Source organism: Phocoena phocoena, chromosome 10, assembly GCF_963924675.1.
Source record: "Phocoena phocoena chromosome 10, mPhoPho1.1, whole genome shotgun sequence".
Taxonomy (NCBI): domain Eukaryota; kingdom Metazoa; phylum Chordata; class Mammalia; order Artiodactyla; family Phocoenidae; genus Phocoena; species Phocoena phocoena.
Genome location: NC_089228.1, coordinates 88,342,033 through 88,353,761, shown reverse-complemented (window position 1 = coordinate 88,353,761; position 11,729 = coordinate 88,342,033).

Genomic DNA, 11,729 nt, shown 5'->3' with positions numbered 1-11,729 from the left:
TCAGAGAGGCCTGTTAAATGCCATCTTATTGAGGAATAATTACTGAGTTCCTCTCGCCAAGATTTTGCAGGCCCTAACCCTGAAAGGATGCTGTCAGCTGAGTGTGTGTCAACTCTACATGCTTTCTAGGAATTTTCTGAGTTTACCCCATTTAAATAAGCACCCTTTGTCTTGAATTTTTAAAGGGGGGGGAGGGGCAACATGAACAGAATTCCTTACAGATGAACCTGCCGGCTGATCTTTTTTTCAACTTTGTGGTCCTAAAGCTGCTTTCTCCTTGACTTGCCCAGAGTTACTAGCGGCTAGAATCGTTTCCCACAGATTAAGAACAAATATACCTGTTACATTATCAACATATTGTGGTGGAGAAAGGCATTACCAGTTACAAGATATAAAAGTATCCATTTTTTCCTCAAAAACAGAAAGCTTCACCTGGTGCCAAAATCTCCGTTTTGTGCCATGACCAACGTGGTCATTCACGTAAATGAAAAGCAACAGTAAGGGTGACCTGGAGAAGTTGGCTCCGTAAAGGGCTAAGAGGAAAGATTCCGCCCCCACCCCCCACCCCCAAATCTGGGAATAGCACACATTCAGCTAGTGGAGATTTATACTTTCTGTAATCATCAGGCACGGTATTAATGAGACGTGTACGCAGGGAGAAAAAAATGCCTTGAATTTCCTAAGCCCTGTTGGTATTTGGTTTGGAGCCTGCACCTTGCTAAGGGGCACAATTTACTGTTTACTTTGAGGGTTAACAATTTCCATTAACTAGCAAAACCCATCTTCCAAATGTTTGTTAAAACTGTCTGCTTTATATGTCTTCTAGTTTTTCAGCACTGGAGAGGAGGGGTTAATAAGCAGACGTATGTGGAAATAACCCTTTAATCATCAGGATTGCTTGTAGGTAAGGAAGTCTCCTTCATCCTGGAATGTACAGCTGGACAGAGATTTTTGGAGCCTGTAGTCCAAAACAAGCAATTTTTTTTGGTCAATGAAAAGCAGTAATTCCCCCCTCCAAAATAATACAACTATCATGTTTCAGTATAATTTCATCTTTTAAAGATCGTTTTAGCTACTAGTCTCCAAATTTTTCTTTCATGTATTCACTAATACATTTAGTTTTAATTGCATTTGTGTTCTGTAATGGTAATATCGTTTTTTTAAAAAGATCTTAAAAAAAAAACAAAATGGTATCTTAAGTTTCTTCAAAGACTTGTAAAAGGACTCTTCTACAAAGTGCTTTAATTTTTGTTCATGGTAGTGATAATGTGATTGTTTAGTTTTTTCAGATCCAAAGTATGAAAACCTTGACGTAAATGAAGACTATATGTTGTAATTTTTTAAGTATATTTTATTTTGTAGGGTTCTCCTGCTAGAACTACATTTATTCCTCCTTGACTTTCCATATAAGGACAGATGATTTAACTATTTTCTTTAAGAATTTCGATAACATGGCTTTAAAAACAAAAGGTTAAGTAAAGTGTGTGTCCTTCCTAGGAGATGATCGAGTAAATAGGAAACATTTTTGTACTTTCTTTCCTCTGAATCAGTTTTTATTCATAAGGGATACTTATGTGTTAGGTGGTACAAGGCATAATAAACCTGAGAGACCAAATAGTTTAGTATGATTTTTTTCTTTCAGATAATTTGGATCAATAGAAAACAAATTTCAGATTTTAAGAATAAGAAGCCACTTTTCTTTAAAGATACTGCTCTGGCCCTGGGCTCCATTAGAATTGTGAATCAGTAATACTTGCTTAAGCAAGTTTTGTCGGTTCCTAGTTGAATACCTATTAAGTGCCAAGAAACAATGTAAGCTGATAGGGTGGGCTGAGTGTCTGGATTTTCTGCTCACATTGCTCGGTGGGGGGAAAGGGGGCAGGGGTGCTGGAGGCATTAAGGGATTCTGAAGAAAGGGAGAAAGCAAAGGGCTGGGATGTGGACATCCACATCTACCAACTCTTCCCTGGGTTTATGGGGTACCCACGAATCAGAACACATGGTTTGGATAATGCTAGGGTTCAGAATATTTAATCATAAATTTAAAATAATTTATTTTAAAGGGGCATCTGGATAGATCCATATGTCAAGAAAACACTAAGAATTCTTACCCATCTTACCCATTTGGATTTCTCAGGGTAGAAGGTTGGTACGCTTTATTTTTCTTTGTGGTTATTTTATAATGCCTTTTTTCCCCCCCTCTGAGTCCTGTAGTACAATATCTCTCTAACCCATATTTACTAACGTTTACCCTACCCGCCCTATTCTCCTGGAAAATTATCTCCCTATCCATTTTCAGATCTTCACTCTGGCTATCATTTGAAAGCCAAAGGGGAAGGGAGGGAAGCCATTCCAGACATCTGGTGTTCAGACTCTCCTAGAAACCTGCCAGATTCCCCCTTGCCCCAGGGTAAAGCACAAAATTCACATGCTGCCATCCAAGGTCCTGCACACAATGAAATGCCCACCTTTCCAGTTCTCCAAAAAGAATTCCAGTCCAGTGGTCTCTCCCATTGGACTGCAATTGTTGAAGGACAGGAACTAGACCTTAAATAGTTTCCCCAAATTTACCTTCTCTGTTTTGTTGCATACGGTAAATATTTGATTGTTATTTATTGAACTTACATTGTTTCAATGGCACTTTAAGAGCTTCCAAAATGCCTTTGCATATTAGGCTTTATTATCACAGCTGTGGTAAGGAGGGAGCCTTGGATTTATTGAAAGCCTGGGTTAAAATGCTACCTCTTAGACCAACCAGCTGTGAAGGATGTTCACATTTCTTAGCCTCCTTCAGCCTCAGTGTTCTCAGCTGTTAAATAGAAAGAATGCTATGTGACATATAAAGCTATTGTGAGAATCTAGTGGAATAACACATGGGGCATACCTGGCATCAAGCCTGGCCTCTTGTATGGGCTCATTAAATGCTAGTTCCTTACCTCATGGGTTGTTCTAAAAAGAGAATTCATGTTCAAGCCTAGCACAGTGCAAGCAATATAGAAGGTACCAAGTTCTTAAGAAGAAAACCCTGGAATTGCTGTCTCCTCATCTGCTACATGAACCCTCACATCTCAGAATTACCCCAAGACTCTTGTTAAGGGCAAAGGTGATAAAGAAGATCAGACTCTGGGGGTGGGGCCCTAAATAAGCCTCCATATACAGTGCTCGTTGAAGTTGGAGAATCATTGCCTCCACAGTCATTTAGCATTTTCTCCTAACAAATATGCAGCAAGGGCTTATTACCACCTTTTGCTCCACGGAGAAATGGAATTCAGAGTGGCTCAATGAGGTCACGAGGTCAGAAGTGAGACAAACAGCCCTGGAATCCCTTCTCTTGAGCCCTAGTTCCGATTTCCAGAAACAGATGTCTTCTGTACTTTAGTCGTAGAGATAAGAGACTTAGCCCAGGCCTCAAGTTGGAGAGAAGGATTGGCAGTCCTCTGACTTCCTGTCCACTTCCCAAGGATGCCCTCCAACCTCCCTAGTTGAAAGGGTAAGTGTAAGTAGCTGTGCATACGTATCTATGTTCTAGTTCAACAAATGTGAGCTAAGATAAAAGATCAACTCAGGGACTAAGTTTTGGAAGAAGTAACTGTAACTGAGGCAGAAGAGAATAGCAACAGTGTAAACATGGTGAGTGGAACTTCTGCTTTGCTATCTAAAAGTGAGATAATTGGAAAGTATTCAGAGGAGTGTACTCAGCCTTTATAGAGAGAGCTACAACCTACCCATTATATCCTAATGAGATTGACCGTTGGCTACAGTTAACTTGAAGGGTTTTATGGTTTCCTGCATGTGTTGTTTTCCTTCTCAATGTTAAAAAGAAGAAGAAAAAAAAGCCTCACATCACCAAACGGTATTTCCCAGGGGGCTGTTGGAGCAGGCTGCTGCATTTTGGTTTGTGCCTTAGTTAACAATGCACCTTCATGTGTGTGTGTCTGTGGATCCAGGTGATAATAAATTTAGCCTATTTTATTTTCTTCTGACAAGTTCAATTCAGGGCCGTTGGTTTATGGAGTACTGCCAAACAGGCCAGGCCTAAGTCAGGGCAGGAAGCTTCATGTTAGAGTCTTCCTTTACCCTGCAGACTTGTTCCTTAAGGACCAAGTTGTAACGCATTTTAGCACCAGTACACAAAATTGCTTTGCATTTCTGCGTCACTCATACCACATTCAAATGATATTCTACTTGAATTTGTTTTTGGTTTTTTTTAAGGATAGGATAAGAGAAGAAACAAATATATTTATCATCATTTAGCCTGCCTGGTACTTTAGATATTTTCCGCAATATATAATTCTTTGGACCAGTTGTTAGACAACTAATGATCGTGCTGTTTCCTTTCACAACATACAGCTGAAAGACTGGAAGCAATGAAAACACTGAGCATTATCTTTAGTAGGCTCTCAGCGTAGTGAATGCCCAGCAGTGTAGCATGATGATTGGCTAGAATGTATGGTGCATATAACTGCTTTCATAAAAGCAGAGCAGCCAGGCCCTGTTTAACGATCAATTAGCTCTGGTTGTATGTGTGGTTAATTGCCACTTTCTTACCAGGGCTTGTCCTAACTTCCCCAGCTCCAACACCTAAAACCTGTGAAAATAGTCTCTTCTGGAACTCCTGACCTTCAGTCTTGGCCTCTGCTTTCTCCCTCCCCTTTCCCACACTCCCAGCGCTTCAGGCCTTTTATCTCTCTTGTTTGCCAATCCCCTGAGACTTTGAATAATTTATTTGAAGTTCCTGGGAAGTTGTGGGGCTGCAGTCTCAAAACACATTGCACTTTGTTCCTCCCCTGGCAGAAGTAGGTCCAGAAACCTGTCTTTGAAAGAGGTGGTGCTAAGGACATTTGGGAATTTGCTAACAGTTATGATTTGGTTTTGGGGTGAGCACCCAAAGAATCCGAAAGCTGGAGGGGAGTAAAACTGGGGTGGAGTTTGGGGAGCTGTTGCTGAAGGTGAAAAGTACTTTACCCAAAGACTATCTAAAAATAGTGTCTCTCAAGATTTTAATAGGTGTTCTGTGGTCAAGTAAATTAAAGAAATGCTGTAAGAAGATTTCCATTTTTTATTGTTATATCAATGTATATTTTTTCATATCTGTGCAAACATGTAAGAGTTTTTCTTGAGTAGCTCCTAGAAATAGAATTGCTAAATCTCAGTGTTACAGACATTGGCTTGTGACAGTTTTTCCACCCTGGAGCTGGTTGGGTATAAAGTGGGGTGGATGCTGAGAAAAATCAGTGATAGGTCTAAGTGAATAAATTAGACTTTGAAACAATCACTGTATGCTCCCCCTCTCCGCCCGGAGGGTGAACAGATTCTTTTAGCATGTCAAAAGGGACATCTGCAAATCATTTTGAGATGATTTTTCTATCCTTAGTGTCTGATAAACATACATGATTCGAAAAACAACAATTACAGAAATAGCCTTGACCCTCCCATGGTGACAAAGATACAGGGATTTTAGCACTGTGGAAATGAACGTGAGGACAGGGTTCAGCTCCCTCTGGTCTTTTTCTTCTATTAGAATTCACCAGGCTGATTCCCATTCCTGTGTTACTGGCTCTACTTTTTTTAGGCTCTGTGATTGCAAAAAACACTCACTCAAGTAACTTGAAATCATGGGGGCTTTATGGCAAAGAAAAGCATGACTATCAGGGAATTAGAAATTTCATGAGCATTCTGAGAGAAATATTCAAGATACATGGCTCTAGTGAGCAGGTTAATCGGTTGCCTAATTTAGCATCAAGACTGCAAAAATATTAATACTGACCAGATATTCTCTTGGATTTCTTATGTGTCCTGACTTTCTCCCAATACTAAATTCTTGATTCTTTTCTCCTTATCTGATCCTTCAAATTCCCTTTTAAGACAGAATTTCATGTGATCAGTTACTTCATCAGTCACTTGCCCGGCAGTAAACTGGCTGCTTCTGGGTTATATGCCCACTTCTGGACCAATCACTGAGTGTCTACCCACTGATGAGTTGAGTCTATTCTTCACTCTCTCATCCCTCCTTTTTTACCTTTGCTCCAGGAATCTGAAAGCCCTCACTTCCTCTTACATTCCTTCTTTGCTCTCCTTATACTCCAGAATGGCAAGCCCAAGGTCTACAAATCAGTACGCTTCCTCCTCTACAATCCGCAGTATCCTCACTTGGAACAGTTTGGTTTTTATCTACTTGATAGATTGATTTGTTTTCCCTGTAGCTTTGATTTTGTCGCTAAGACTTAGAGATATAAACACAGGGATGAAGTATACCACATTCTAAAGAGAGTGCTCAACATTGGCGGCCAGAGAAAGCCCCAATCATCCAGGGCAGAATTGATCCTAATATAATCAGTATTCTCCTTCTCACCAGCCCACCACCGCCCGCAAGTCCAAATAAGCAGAAGACAGGAGAAAGGGAAGGAAGAGAGTCAGAGACCCGAAACATCTTTGAGGGGAGCACAGTGGGTCCTCACGCCATTGTATTTGGTCATCGGCATATTTGTTCTGCCAGAGAGAGAGGAGGGCTGGAGGGGTTTGTTGATCATCTGCCTTCTGCTGTTTGACTCAGGAAGGATATGAGTTTGCAGGGATCAAGTACACTGAAGTAGGAGTCTGAGAAAACTGGGGAGCACCTTGGGGAGCCAGAATTAGAGAGGTAAGGAAGAATCCAAGCTGGAACCCTCCAGGACAGGGAGAATAGGGCTCAGAAGAACCCACATATGTGCCCTTGGGGAAAAACAGCATTTGGATGCCCACCTGTCAGAAGGCCATCAGTGACCAGTAGGTGTTCGCTGGAGAATCAACACAAAGGGACAGAGGACTGCAGCCCTGGGCAGTTCAGTGAAGGGATATTCACATTGTTCTCTCTCCTTGCTCCCTCCCCCAACCCACTGGAGTAGTTATGCTTTGAAGTGGCATGGGAAGAAAGTATTTTTCCACTCCAAACTGCTGCTCTGGAAAGGTAAGGAAAGGAGATCTGAGTCAAGTTTGAGGGTAAACGTAAAAATTGTATTAGCTTTTTAAAAATTGGAAGTGACCAGAAAGTTATGGACCATACCATTATGTCAGTAGATGCTCTATTTTGTTTTTTTTTTCCTGCACCATGATGCCAGTCTTATCACACCATATTCTACCGGTGGAACAATCCTTGTGGCAAATTAGCAAAAGATATTTGGGGATGCGCGTGAGGCTATTTTAAAAATAAGTAAGGGGTTCTTCCCTGGTGGCGCAGTGGTTGAGAGTCCGCCTGCCGATGCAGGGGACACGGGTTCGTGCCCCGGTCCGGGAAGATCCCACATGCCGCAGAGCGGCTGGGCCCGTGAGCCATGGCCACTGGGCCTGCGCGTCTGGAGCCTGTGCTCCGCAACGGGAGAGGCCACAACAGTGAGAGGCCCGCGTACCGCAAAAAAAAAAAAGTAAGAAAGGGAGTCCATCTTCTCTAGTCATCAGGAAGCCCAAAATTCCCTACTCCCTTTCTTTCTCCTTTAGACAGATGTGCTCAAAGAAATCCACACATAAACATACAACCAGAACAGTTCCTCTTTCACCTATTTTACATAACAAATTATGCTTTAAAAAAGTGGAAAAAAAAAACAAAACTCCACTGCTTTAGGATATGATCATAAAATTTTAAACTTTTTAAACTACAAAGGAACTTTAGAGGCCATCTAACCCATTGCCCTTCATTGATCCTACCAAATCCCCCAAGCCCCACATAACCCTGGAAAGCAGTCCACGCTCCCAAATTATTCTTGTCAAAATTGTTATTCAAATCCCTGTCCCTTCAAAACAAGATAAAACCCAGTGTCTTTCCCTGAGGACTACTGTTAGGTAGGTGTTGGAAGAATATCAATATGGTTGAAACTTTTTAATTAAATGGCCCTCATTCTCTTAACTGCTAGACATATTTACATTTTAAAAAGATGATGTTAAGCTCAATAAAGCTATTCATTTGTACAAGGGTGAGTAGTTTGACAAAATGAAGTGAGAACGTGCAGGAAATGGGGGGAGATTTCTTTAGCTGTAGGTTAGTAATTGGTCTCCATTTTGGCAGACTTGGTAGCAGGGCTCGGGAATCTGCCAGAGGGTCGACTCCTCTAAATCGTTTCAACTTCTCCCAATTAATTCTCCCGCGCCATCCAAACTCACATGTTCTCTGAAAGAGTGGGAGGATGTTAAGGGCAGTGTTCAAATGTTGTAGGTTCAAATACATATTACTAACGAAACTGGCTTAAAGAACTTCTCAATAAACCACAAGCATTTAATGAAGGAACCTAGCCTCAAATATTTAGGGAGTAGAAAAACCCAAGATATTCTCCATTCTTTCATGCCCGTTTGTAAGAAGACAGAGGTTTGCAAAGTAGGACTGCCAGTTGCTTTCCCCTTTTTGCTACGATTAACAAGACCTTAACAACTGTGGAATGTTTAAAAACTAAACCCGACAAAGGATAATTGAAACTATTCATTTCTACCTAACAAAAGAGGCTGGAGACCACTGTGGTTTTCTAACCTGTATACACTCATCATACAGTCCGGGAGGAGGACCTCCTGCATCTCTTGCCCTTTGATTCCCGCATGGCTCAGTCCCTTGGGATGCAGCACTTTTCTCTCTGTGCCATCTCTGATTCAAGTTGGTCCATCTGGAAGTAGTATTACCCAAGCATTTATACCCCGAGCCTGGTTCGCCACAAGTGACTGCATGTTTCCTGAAACCAGCTATTGGCAGCTGTTACATAGGCCTTTTCTGCTTTTTAGATACCTATAATTACACCAATTATGCCAATCACTGATGTTTATAAAGGATTTAAAATTTTACACACCCAGAAGAGTCTATCAGAAAGCAGCATCTGAGGCAGAGTGACACCCCACAGAGGGGCCTATTTGGCCATTGCAATTGCTGATTCAAAAAAGTGAGAGGGCTTCCCTGGTGGCGCAGTGGTTGAGAGGCTGCCTGCCGATGCAGGGGACGCAGGTTCGTGCCCCGGTCCGGGAAGATCCCACATGCCACGGAGCGGCTAGGCCCGTGAGCCATGGCCGCTGAGCCTGTGTGTCCAGAACCTGTGCTCCACAATGGGAGAGGCCACAACAGTGAGAGGCCTACGTACCGCAAAAAAAAAAAAACAGAGTAAGTAAAGCTTCTTATGAGCCCATATGTCTTAGGCAAGTTAATCCTGTCACTGGAATAAAATTGTTTGGTTAAGAACCACAGAACTCAATCTAACTTTTATTTTCAAAGGAAAGAACACTGTATCCAAGTCAATGAAATCAGGTTTTTTGACCGGAGACCCTCTGAACCGCAACATGAGGATGAGATGGTTGGTATTCCTCTGTCCCAGGCTCCACCTTTAGATCCAATAAGAGACTGGATGAGGACCATCCAGTCAGCACGCTGAGCTGGAAGGTAAAGAGCCGTCCTGGCAGTGCCCAGATGAGCTGTATTACAGCCTGGGGCAAAGGGAAAATAGGGTAATACTGATCCTGTATTTAAAATTTTGATACTAAGTTCATCATATATTTCTTTTTTTTTTTGCATTGACTTTGATTTTTTTAAAATATGGCATTAAGATATTGTTTATTTTGATTGATGAGTTGTTTGGGTCCCCCTTAAATTTTGTGTCTCGCTTGCCTCACCCTATCCCTTGCCCTGGGTTCCCTGGGGCAACTTTGGTGTGTGGTTTGCTGGCTTGGTTACTGGTCCTTACACACGAGTCCTTTTTATATGCCTTTAAATGCAATTAATGTATTTGCTATTTGCCCAGCAGCCAGCTGGACAGAATTTGAACTATTTTTAGTTGACTTCTTGAAACATTAGAACAATTGTCCTTAATTGTTAGTATTTGTAAGGATTGTCTGGGGTGCTTGTTAAGAACACAGATTTCCAGACCTCATGCCCAGAAGTTTGGGATTTCCTATGCCGAGGTGGAATTCAGATCTCTGCCTATTTGCATTTTTAGATAAAAATGCTTCTGATGCAGGTATTTTACAAACCACACTTGTGTAAAAGCCTCTTTTCAGGGGATAGTTCTATTTTGTGAGTTATACCCCGTTCCATCAGGGGCAAAGGGGATTACTGGGGGTTGGCAGCTGCCTATGGAATAGCCACCAAAAAAGTAACAATAACAAAGTTACTCTTCAAACCAGCCCTGTAAGGAGCAGAGACCCAGAGCCAGAAACTCCTGTTACAGTAGGCTGTTAGCTATCTGCAGCAGGTAGAATTTTCTGATAATTCAGCAGACATTAAATAAAACAGCACATGTGTAAGCACTTGATAGCTAAAAGCAGCTCACAAACACAAGAAGTTATTGTTATTACATTTATTCAGTGTTTTAGAGACACTTAAGACGTTCCACAGAACATTGCATTCCTTCACAAATCCCCATCAGACCAAATTCTCTACATTTAATAGGATTATCCCCTCATGGAATGCTTTCACAGTATTTCTGAAATCGAGGTCTGAGGACCACCTCTTTATTGTACAATCCAGAGGTGATAAGGTGGCTTTTCCTGAAAATGTTACTGGGAGCTTCCCCAAATGCTTTTTCACAGCCTCAGGCACTTATGGAAAGCTGCAGCATTATCTAAATCAAGATAGGAAGGACTTCATAACACCAGAAGCTGAAGCGGTTACCATGGGCGGGTTCTATGTATTTGCATGGATTACCGGAGCACTTAGTTCTTGTAGAGCCGGCAGGGACTTTACTTGTGATCAACAGAGGCAGAATTTGAACTCGGGAAGTAGGACACTGGGAACAGAACACTTTCCCACGGTAGTGCAGCCGGCAGTGCTGGGGACTGTGCTTCTGTAAGCTGAAGTCTCTTCCTCTCTAGAGGAACATTCCTAACCGGTTTATCAACACTTCTTCCCTAGACAGTTTTTCAGGTGATCCCCCATCTTGGTTCTCTGTTGCACATTTCATACTTGTGAAGGGACTTTGAGGACTGAGGACCCTGTCCATCAGCATAAATCCTATGTCATACCAGGCCAGCCCCAAACCTTCCTAAAGTCACCCCATCTTCTTGGATCTTGGTCACGCTGCTGGTGTGTCTCTGAGTTTCCTGCCCTCACAATGTGGACTCTTTTTTAACGTGGGCACTAATCCTCAACATCCTTATCTGATGCTTGTGACCCGCCATTTACCCCACTAGAATTGTACTGATTGTGTTTTTGGCTGGTGTAGAATGATTTTGATCCAGTTTCTTCAAAGGTACACAAGCATTGACCTCTCCAAGTCAATTCCATTTATACAGGCCCTAACTGGCTGTGGTGAGGCATGCTCCGTGTTTGGGATTCTGTTATCTTTCTGGAACAAGATTGGCCCAGGGCATCTGGTTAGGCGAGTCCCCACAATGAGGGGAAAGAACATAGTGCCTCCTCTGAAAGGAGCAGAAGAGATTACGGCCGTACCTGCTGCGCGCTCTGCTGTAGAAAGAGGCCTTCTAGTTCTCATGGGTTCTGCTTTACTTTTACAGCAGATGGAGAGCTTTTTAACCTCCTGACTTTCTCTCTTTGGGGGAGGTCGGGAGCAGGGAGAGTGCCTGGGCTGGGATGAGAGGTGTGGGGAGGGTAGAGAGGGAGCCAAGCCTGGGAATTATCAGAAAGATATCGATGGAATTTTTATTTTACGTTTGGAAGTTAACATGGTGAAGTTAAAAGGCAAATCTAGTTTCTCTGTCCACAGTCTACACGCAAACACAGACACACACACACACACTCAGTCCCTTCTCCACCGTCATTCTCCTGTTGC